Raw genomic sequence first — 11,852 nt, 5'->3', positions numbered from 1 at the left:
TGAAAGGCAAAGAGACCGAACTCTTTCACCGCAAGCAAATCCATTCTCAACTCAATAACTGGAAACAAATTATTCTCAATAAATGTAGAAAGAAATATAAAGAGATATTCACGAAAGTAAGATTCATTTTTGATGTGGAAAGCATTTTGATGAATGGCAACTCATTGCGTATTATTTCTGTGATAACTTATTTCTTTCCTGGATCTTTGAGACGACGCCAGGTTTATGGTTAGGGCTTCTTGCCAGCATTTTTGCCTTTTGTTCATGGCTAAAGTGATTTCCAAAAGTCGATGTAATGCCCTGCATACTGAGACCTGCATTCTTGTAAGGATGTATTAAATGGATTGCATGGATTAACCCCCAAATTCAACAATCACATTCTGTCTGGCGAAGGATCAGATACCAGGGCTACATCATGACAGAATGAGGGTGCACATATGGCTTCATTTACTCACCCGGAACAATATAAACGCTATGCACTTTCTCCCTGTGCCTGCGTGGGTTTCCTTCGGTTGCTCCAGTTTTCTCCCACATTCCAAAGATGTGCGAGTTTGTAGGTAATTGGCCTCTGTAAATTGCCCCTAGTGTGCAGGGAGTGGACGAGAAAGCGGAATAACACAGAATTAGTGCGAATGGTGATTGATGGTCATCATGGACTCAGTCGGCTAAAAGGCCTGTTTTGCATTCTGTACCACGAAACTAAACTAAACTAAACTCAACTAAACTCAACTAAACTCAACTAAACTAAACTAAACTAAACTAAACTAAACTAAACTAATAGTAGCATCAATGTATCCTGCTACCTCTGAAATTACATGGAAGTCATTGAGAAAGACTTTCAGGGTATTCAGAAGGTGTTGATACTATTATGCAGGGTGACTAGCACTAAGAAGTGGGATAAATGTGTAAACAACTCTTTCAATGGTGATATAAATGAAATGGGTTTTTTTAACTTTTACAAACTAAGATATATTTTATATTATTCCTATAGTTTTACATAGGTTGATGTATGGGAAACACTTCCTTTTTACCCATTTTGCCCATCAGGTCAATGCTAGCTTACAAAGCAGTCTCATCAATCTCATTCCCCCACTTATTTCATGAGCCCATTGACAATGCCCTGATTCTCCTACCAGCTCCACACACTGGTAGGAAACTGAATCCCAGGAAGAGTATACTGCACTGAATGTCAGAATCAAAGCCAGGTTGCTGCATTTCCCACTACTGTACTGTTCTGTTTAATTTAGGTTAAACACTGATCTTGATGGGTATCCTTGAAAAATCACAGGCAATGTTTTGTTAGTTAATTTAAACATTGCATTTGGCATTTGGTAGGAGAATTGCCCCAAATTAAACAAACCCAAGGACAGATTCCATTACAACTGCTAAAGCCTCCAAATGTTCCTTGACTATCTCAAGGTTCTTTATACCTTCTCATTTGTAACATTGTCAGGAACAATACATCAAGCAATTATCTGGGCTGTACTTCATAATATATTAATGTGGGTCAAATTTTCTGTAGATTACATCAGCATGTTCTATTTCTAATTAGTTCATATAATAAGGCATAATTGACTGAAAGGAACAAACCCAAGAATCTACCACAAGCTAATGTCACGTTATCATCTCGGTGATCCTTGTTGCTGGGCCACACCCTGCTAATCCCTTCATATAAACCTGACAGATGTACAGTTTGTAAAATAACAAGGGATTGGGTAGACATTCAGAACCTTTTTCCCAGGGTGGAAAGATCAAAGCTTTATGGTGAGAGGGACAACGTCATAGAGTTATGCAGCGTGGAAACAGACCCTTCGGCCTAACTTGCCCACTTCAACCAATATGCCCCATCTACCCTAGTGCCACCTGCTTGTTTGTGGCCCAAATCCCTCTAAACCCGTCTTATCCATGTGCACTTTACACTGAGAGTGGTGAGTATCTGGAACACCATGCCAAAGTAAAGGGTAGAGGCAGGTGCGATGGTGTCTTTTAGGAGGCTTTTAGATAGGGACATGGATATGCAGGGAATGGAAGGATATGGATCATGTGCAGGCTATAGAGATTGGTTTAACTTGGCATTAAGTTCAGCACATACACTGTGGGCTGGGGTCTGTTCTTGTGCTGCTTTTATAGCATTTAAGGATGCTTGATGTACATTTATTATTTTCTTTAACAAACACACAAGAAATAGCTTTCAATATCTCTAATCATCACAAACTTCTTAAACATTATTTTTATTTAACCAAAATAAACCTTATTCAGAATAAAAATATATTCAAATCAAGAAATGTGCAAAACTCCTCCGACATTAAAGTAATATTTGGCAGTGTTTCACAGAAATATCATTATACCCAGCACCCTTACCACTCATGTGGCCCCCTGATCATGGGGTGATATCCCTTCCCTCGTTTGAGGGGCATCTCCACCACACCCTTCAACTCAATGTGCAGCATGGAAGGACCCTAGACTGTGGTCCTCCCCCACAGAGCCTTGGCGTTGGCTGCACCAAGCTTCAGGGTGTCCCTCAACACGTACTCCTGCAGTCTGGAGCGGACCAATTGGCAACATTCCCTGATGGGCATCTCGCTCTGCTGGGAGGTCAATATGTTTCGGGCAGACCAAAGAGCGTCTTTCACCATTGATGACCTTCCTGCAGCATTTGACGTCCGTCTCTGAATGGGACCAGTCCTCTGTTACGAAGCTGTTCGGGATAAACCGTGAAAAGGACCTTTGCATCCTTCTCCAGACCCTCTTTGCAAATTAAAACTATGCGAAGAGGTGGGCAACCGTCTAGAACTGTCAAAAGGCGATGAGGGTGTTCAGTGTAGGGACTTTAGGATCTGTCACCTGATGTCCACTGCTGCTTGTTCCACCAGTAAACAATGGTGACAGCAAGTCAAATAGTCCCACGGAGTTGCAAAAAAGTAGCACAACTTTAGTTCATAAGTTCTAGGAACAGAATTAGGCCATTCGGCCCATCAAGTCTACTCCACCATTCAATCATGGTTGATCTATCTTTCCCTCTCAACCCCATTCTCCCGTCTTCTCCCCATAACCCCTGAAACCCGTACTAATCAAGAAACTTTCAAAATCAAAGTTTAGTATAGCTTACTATCACTGCACCTTCAAGGTACAGTGAAAAGCTTTTGTTTGCATGCTATCCAGTCAAAGAAAAGACCAAATGTGAATACAGACAAACCCATCGGCAGAGCTCGGTTAAAGGATAAAGGGTACAGCATACAGTGCAAGATGTAACATTGATGTCCGATGAATCACAACGTTTCCCTGTATATTGAATAACAAGTTCTCCATTTTGTTCAGATCACCTTTTTCCCAGAATATGGCACAGCAGTCAACTTTTATAATTATTAAATGTGACATTTCAGGCTGCCTAAGAAGGCACCCAGTCCAGCAAATGTTTAATATGAGTGTGGTTACATTTCTGATTAATTGCTGAAATGAAACCACTCCATCCAGGCAACACCAAAAAAATGTATTTCGTAAACTCTGACTCGCCAGATAAAGATTACAGGAAGTGTGCGATCCAGGACGTACCCATAAAGATGATGGACTCATTAAGTTTTTCTTTGATTTGCAATGGTTAAATCTGAGGCTGACGTAAGGCAGAACAAATGTAAAACTAATGTTAGGGTTTTATAAATACATGACAATGTGAAACAGTTAGACACAAAATGCTGGAGCAAGTCAGCGGGACAGGCAGCATCTCTGAAGATCAGTATGAAGAAGGGTCGTGACCCGAAACGTCACCCATTCCTTCTCTCCAGAGATGCTCCCTGTCCCGCTGAGTTATTCCAGCATTTTGTGTCTATCTTCGATTTAAACCAGCATCTGAAGTTCTTTCCTAAACAATGTGAAACAGTACATGTGAGGTGTTTAGGGGTAGTGACTCTGGCGCCCCGTTGCTGACAGATGTTGATACAAATCCTGTGTTAATCCAAGGTTAAAGCATTGGCCCTGGCAGCAGTGACTTCTGTCATCTGCAATAGATTTCTCAATAAACATCTATTGAGATTGTTACTCGAGTGATTAACAGCACAATTTTGCAATCGTCACAGAATGGTTGCAAAACTATAAGCAAAAGAAGAATGTTTTTGGAATACTTTCTTAATCATCATTTACATTTTAATCTTTCCTTTTGCAGTAACTGCATTTTAATGTTGGCATATATCAGGCAGAACTGTAATTTTTTTCTCAGTTGATACCTAGCCAGTTCTAATTTTGTGGTATTTTAGCTGTAGGCCGTATCAGCAGTTGCAGCTGCATAAGTGGGTTCCACTAGTATTTAACACTGTGTGGTATAAACAGCAAAGCAGTATCTGCTTAACTAACTTTAAAAAACCCCACAGGAGTTCTCTCAGAGCTTCCTAATACCCCGACAGGCAGTTGATAATCTGACAGAATTTTACAAGGATAATCAACAAGATTTCTGGTGCTATGTCAAGAAACTCTTGCCCGAATGCCCAGATCAGGGGTTTGCCTGTGTTTGAACTGAACAATAAATTGTTTGGTTCTAAAGAAAGTACCAAACACAAAAAAAACTGGGGACGGAATGGGATAAATTGAAGAAAGGTCCCGACCCGAAACGTCACCCATCTTTATTTCCCCCGAGATGCTGCCTGACCCGCTGAGTTACTCCAGCACTTTGTGTTTATCTTCGGGATAAATTACAAAGTTCAGTGGATAATAATTTTCAGGTCATCTATAGTAATTCGCAATCTACAGAAAGGTTTGTACCCCTCCCCCCCCCCCCCCGCCTACACCCCTAGCCTCCCTTCTCCATCCCCCCACCCACTCCACCAACTATAATCCAGGCATTGCGAGACCAGACATTTAAGATTAAACAGGTACAAACAAAGAAAGTGGAGGCGATCCAGCAAAGGGCAAACAATAAAGGTGAAATTGAATCCCCAATAGCATTAATAAAGCATAGCCTCCACAGTCTGGCAACAAGGCGTGAAGGTCTGTGCAAATTTTTGTCCAAGAAAATAGTAAATCTTGACCATAGGCTACACCATTTATTAGTGAAATGAACAAACCATGGTTATAATCACAGAAAATCTAGGAAATGAGAAACCCCTTTAGCAACTACTTAAAGGCTCCAAAGAAGCTTAATTCCATGGTGTCTAAGAACATTTCAATCATACTGATTCATTATTAACCCATTCACATACTTATAAAACTAAACCCATTAAAATGAACATAAATTTAGTCATAGATTTGATCCACGATTTTCACAATATTACCTGCCCTGTGCATTCCTGTAAAATATCAATCAATAGCAATTATAAGCACATCTTAAATTATTAGATATGATGGATATATTTGTTGCAAACTGCCACTTTTTAATCAGTATCATTTTAGTTCAATATTGTGTTTTGGATTTGTTGTGAGATAGGACATTTATAAGGGTTGCTACGTGTGCCTTGGAGTGTAAGGGAGAGGCAAGATTTAAAGCAGTTATATAAAAATGTTCAATTTTAGATACAAAACACCCCACCCCTTCCCTCCCCTCTTCCGTGTGACTCCCACAGATACACACCCATTTCTCCCACTATCCCGCACACCCTTTCCCTTCACTTCCTCCCCGCCCCTTTCCCCTTCTCGAGCTTCACATTTCACCTCCCTCCTTATTGATACCCATTTGTCTCCTTTTTATCTCTACCCTTTGTCCACCTATCTGGAAATCGCACAAACCCTCCCAATCTCCATCTACTTATCACTTGCCGGACTTTGGCCCCATTCCCATATTTCCAGCTTTCTCCTCCCTCCTACCATCAGTCTGAAGTAGAGTCTCCACCTTAAACGGCACCTTAAACAGAGCAGCTGCCTGGCCTGTTGATTTTGTGCCTTTTCTCTAAAACAGTCAATCCAAATCCTTCTAGCATAATTTCAAAGGAATGTTGCAAACGAAGATCTGAAACAGGCTCCTTGTTCAACTTTAGAGCAAAGAGTTACCAAAATGGACAGAGAAATTGAATACGGAATAATTTCAAAAATGGTCTTCATTGCTGTTCAGAATTTGAACGAGATAAAATGCTGCATTCTAGAAAGTACAACATTTGCTCATATTTATCTACTACATTAAATTTATGTTGAATAGCTTTTCATTTGGTACAACAATCTCTGCGATTTCCTCAGTAAATGGAAAGCCAACGAGATACAGATTGGAATATTATTATTCTCTATCATGTTGCTTCAATTAATGCAAATTAATTATTTATTTTATGACAGCATTTACTTAGATCCAACAACAACAACAACAACTATTTGCACCTATGTGAAATCTTTAAAGTAATAAAACACTGAAAGTATTTTGCAGGAAGAGGAAGAGGCTCTTTAATGAACTACAGACAAAACTACTTTCATCCGATCTTACCTCCCTCTGGTCCCTTAACTTTTTCAGTCAGAGAGTTGTAAATCTGTGGAATTCTCTGCCTCAGAAGGCGGTGGAGGCCAATTCTCTGGATGCTTTCAAGAGAGAGCTAGATAGAGCTCTTAAAGATAGCGGAGTCAGGGGGTATGGGGAGAAGGCAGGAATGGGGTACTGATTGTGAATGACCAGCCATGATCACATTGAATGGCGGTGCTGGCTCGAAGGGCTGAATGGCCTACTCCTGCACCTATTGTCTATTGTCTGTCTTATCAGAAATATTTATAAAAATATTTATATCGTTGTAGCCAGTAACAGAACAGTACAGCACAGGAACATGCCCTCCAGCCCATAATCTGCCTCTTAAATGCCACCCTCGTATCTGCCTCCACCATTACCACTGGCAGCATGGAAGTTCGAGTAGAAAATTTGGAAGAAGCTTTAATATGTAGATTCTCTATGGTCAGGTGCTGTCTGACCCGCTGAGTTACTCCAGCGTTTTGTGATACCAGCTTTTTGTGTCTATCTGTGGATTTGACAGGTTGTTGTTTATTACCTTCCTTTTGCCAACTCTGCTTTACAATAAGCAAGAGACAACAGATTTGCTCAAGCTTATGTGATAAAGTTCATAGATGTACATGGGTCTAAATCATAACTGAAATCATTTTGATGGAACATGTTTAGACGGAAGAGTAAAACTTAAAAATATAAAAAGGACCAGATAAGTATTATGAGTGAAAATCTTTCCGTCGGCTGTAATAACAGTCTCTTTCTTTATGATGGATGTAATTCTCATCACCGAACAGAGAACAGTTTAGTTTAGTTCAGGTTTGTTTAATGTCACGTGTACCCAGATACAGTGAAAAGGGTTTTGGTTGCGTGTTGTCCAATCAGTGGAAAGACTATACATGATTACAATCGGGCCGTCCACAGTGTAGAGATACAGGATAAAGTGAATAACATTTAATGCTAGATAAAGTCCAGTAAAGTCCGATTTAAGATAGTCCGAGGGTCTCTAATGAGGTCGGTGGTGGCTCAGGACTGCTCTCTACACAGTGGAAAGATTATACATGATAAAATCAAGATGTTCACAGTGTACGGGAACAGGCTCTTCAGCCCACACTGGATGTGCTGGACATGATGTTCGAATCCTCTCTGCCTGCACCTGATACATGTTCCTTCATCCTCTTTATATCTGTATCCCTATCTAAAAGCCTCTTAAAGGGCACTATTGTACCTGTCTCCACCACCATACCTGGCAACGTATTCCAGGCACCCTCCGCAATCTTGTTTAAACTTTGCCCCTCTCAACTTAAAGCTATGCCCTCTCAATAGACAATAGACAATAGACAATAGGTGCAGGAGTAGGCCATTCAGCCCTTCGAGCCAGCACCGCCATTCAATGCGATCATGGCTGATCACTCTCAATCAGTACCCCGTTCCTGCCTTCTCCCCATACCCCCTCACTCCGCTATCCTTAAGAGCTCTATCCAGCTCTCTCTTGAAAGCATCCAACGAACTGGCCTCCACTGCCTTCTGAGGCAGAGAATTCCACACCTTCACCACCCTCTGACTGAAAAAGTTCTTCCTCATCTCCGTTCTAAATGGCCTACCCCTTATTCTTAAACTGTGGCCCCTTGTTCTGGACTCCCCCAACATTGGGAACATGTTATCTGCCTCTAATGTGTCCAATCCCCTAATTATCTTATATGTTTCAATAAGATCCCCCCTCATCCTTCTAAATTCCAGTGTATACAAGCCCAATCGTCTTTGCAATTTTTATCGTGGGAAGAGGGCTCTGTCATCTACTACATCTATGCCTCTCATATTATATACTTCTATCAAGAAATATAAAGTAAGCTGACACACCTGTCTGATACCTGATTTGTGACTTTAGATCATGTTAGAAAGTTACCGTGCTGCAAGACAAACGGAGATTCCAATTTCAAATTATTTAGACAATCTCAAACATAGAAGGCAGGCATCTCAGTGGTTTATTGTTTGTTTACATAACAACATGCTCCGACAGATGATTCCGTTTATTGATAGTCGATCCAGTCAGGTATGGATGTAACACAAAATAAATAGAATAATTTAGCATTGACTTCAAAGATTCAGAATTCCTATTGCTAAACAGTATTTGAATTATTGGATGTTGTAGCTTCCTGTCTGAATCTTCAATGCTGGTCATGATTACACATAGAACATAGAACAGCACAGGAACAGCCCCTTCAGCCCACTATGTTTGGGGCGAACATAATGCTAAATTAAACTGATCTCATCTGCCTGCACATGATCTTTATCCTTCTATTCCCTGCTCATCCATGTGCCTGTCTAAAAGCCACTTAAACACCACTATCGTTTCTGCCTCCACCACCACCACTGGCAATGCAACCCAGGGCCCCACCACTCGCTGTGTAAGAAACTTGCCCTGAACACCTCCGTTAAACGTTCCCCCCGCTTACCTAATAGCCATGCCCTCTAGAGTTGGACATTTCCACCCTGTCTACCCTATCTATGCCTCCCATAATTTTATATACAGTAAACTCTCGTAATAAAAGACCATGGGGGGTGGGGGGGTGTCTGTTATTGCCGATTGTCCGTTATAACCGAGTGTACTATACGGCATTTCATGTGTAGACACGCAACAATAAAATTTAGGCTGAGCAAGAAATGCACTGACAAAGGTGCCTTTTTTCGGCTGAAATATTAGACCAAGAAATTACCTCCTCCAAGCTACAAAGCCCCAAGGTCTCACTACAGCAACACAGGCGGTGAGGCAGGGGCGGCTGAGGAAGCTGTGTGGGCCAGTGGTGGCGTCACCAGCCGTGGCCAAAGAAGCAGCCGGGGGTGTCGTCGCTGGTGGTGAAGATTGTCCACTATAAACAAAATCTGTTATAGATCTGTAACAACGAGGGTTTACTGTACTTCTATCAAGTCTCCCCTCAATCTCTGACATTTCAAAGACAACAATCCAAGGCTATCCAACCGGTGAAAGGTCAGGATGGAGGTCAGGATGGAGTGGATGTGCAGAGGATGTTTCCACTAGTGGGAGAATCTAGGGCCAGAGGCCATAACCTCAGAACAAAAGGATGTACCTTTAGAAAGGAGATGAGGAGGAATGTCTTTAGTCAGAGGGTGGTGAATCTGTGGAATTCATTGCTACAGAAGGCTGTGAAGGTCAAGTCAATTAATATTTTGAAGGCGGAGATTGATAGATTCTTGATTTGTACGGGTGTTAAGGGTTTTGGGGAAAAGGCAGGAGAGTGGGGTTGAGAGGGACAGATAGGTGGAGTAGACTTGATGGGGCCCAATGACCAAATTCGGCTTCTATAACTTATGAACTAATGAACTCTTTCTGTAGCTGAAGCCTTCTAATCCAGGCATCATTCTGGTAAACCATCTCGGCACCCTCTCCAATGCCTCCACATCTATCCTGGGGGACCAGAGCTGCACGCAATACTCCGATTTCGAACATAGAATTACCCCATCATTTAGCATTGGCTAAACAAGTGTGTTCCTTGGTATATACTGACCTGTAATTATGCCACGCTATGTCAATATGAAAATATGTTTTCATTGTATTCAAATCTAGAAATTGCGTCACTTAGAGACACACTGAAATAACACGTAACAAAACCATAAATCATAAAAGGCCACCATTTAGTCTCATCGAAAGCTGTAATACACAATTCATTGATGTTCTCAGTGGCATGGGATTGTCATTAAATATTTGTTACAATTGGTACCTGAATAATAATTCCCAACATTTCTGCACGTATCAGTACAGGAAGAAACATTTTGTTCTAATGTTTTACATTTTTAATAGCTTCTCTATGAGATATTGCCTAACGGCCCTCCGAGTTTTTTTGCAAGAGGGAGTGCTTGTGACATTCCACAGGGCCTTGGTGAGACCACACCTGGAACATTGCATAGAGTTTCGAGTCTCCTCACCGAAGAAAGAATGTACTCGCCCCAGAGGGAGTGCAGTGAAGATTCAACAATGGTTACAGGGGTGATGGGTTGCTGCATAAGGAGAGGATGAGTAGACTGACTTTAGACTTTACTTTAGTGAAACAGCATGGAAACAGACCCTTCGGTCCACTTAGTCCAAGCCGACCAGTGAACACCCTGTACACTAGCGCTATCCTATACACTAGGGACAATTTACAATTTACAGAAGCCAATTCACCTATAAACCTGCACGTCTTTGGGAGCACTCAAAGAAAACCAACGTGGTCACAGGGAGAATGAACAAACTCCGTGCAGACAGCACCCATGGTTAAGGATCGGTCTCTGGCACTGTAAGGCAACAACTCTACCACTGTGACACAGAGTCCTTATTTTCTGGAGTTTTGGAGAATGAGAGATCTCATTGAAACAATCAATTTTCATAAAGGGCTTGACAAGCTGAATTCAGGGAAGACATTTCCCCACTTGAGAACCACGCATTACCAGCGTAGAATAATTGGCAGCCTTTTCGGATGGAGACGGGAAGAAATTTCTTCACTCGAAGAATGGCAAACATTTGGAATGTGCTATCCCGGAGCTGTGAGCTTTGATGACTCGGTCAATGTGTTTATTCAAAACAGAGATCAATAGATTTAGAGTATTAAGGGAATTAAGGGATATTGGGAATAGTGCTGGAAAATAGCACTGATATAGGTGAGTATGAAAAGACGTTCCTGAAGGTGGTGCAGGTTCAAAGGATGGATAACCTACCCTTTCTTCTATTATCTTATATTCTTTACCAAGAGAAAGGCTATTTGGCCCATCAAGTTTAATTTAGTTTAGTTTAGAGATACAGCATGGAAACAGGCCCGTTGACCCACCTAGTCCGCACCAACCAGCGATCACCCCAAACGCTAGTTCTATCCTACACTCTAGGGACAATTTACAGAAGCCAATTAACCTACAAACCTGCATCATGTGGGAGGAAACTGGAGCACTCGGAGAAAACCCCATGCAGTCACAGGGAGAACGTACAAATCGCGTACAGACAGCACTGTAGTGACGATCGAACCCGGGTCTCTGGCGCTGTAAGGTAGCGACTCTACCACTGTGCTATAGGTCCTTCCCTGCTCCCAGTGCAATCCCTTCAATCCCATTCCACCACTTATTTCCATGTTATTTAATTCCCCTCGCATGCCGTCAACTCCACTGATTCATCTATTTACACGAGGGCCGCTTTACAGTAGCCCTTTGATCTTTAGAAATACCCTGGCTGACCCTACTGAAGGCTATACCATTGCGTGTCTCACCATCCTTGTAATTCAGAAATGTAGCATCAGCCTCTGTTAATGCTTATAATCCTTCCATTAAATAGTATTTTCAGCGTGATTATGACAATACATATCTTAGTAAAAGTATCCAAGTATAATTGTACTCGAACGTTCTTCGACAGATGAAAATGGATACATTTAAGCTCTAAGTAGTCCAGGGCACAGTACATCTCGTGTCAAAT

The sequence above is a fragment of the Rhinoraja longicauda genome, chromosome 16 (assembly GCF_053455715.1).
Source record: "Rhinoraja longicauda isolate Sanriku21f chromosome 16, sRhiLon1.1, whole genome shotgun sequence".
Taxonomy (NCBI): Eukaryota; Metazoa; Chordata; class Chondrichthyes; order Rajiformes; family Arhynchobatidae; genus Rhinoraja; species Rhinoraja longicauda.
Note: the sequence above shows the minus strand (reverse complement) of the source record.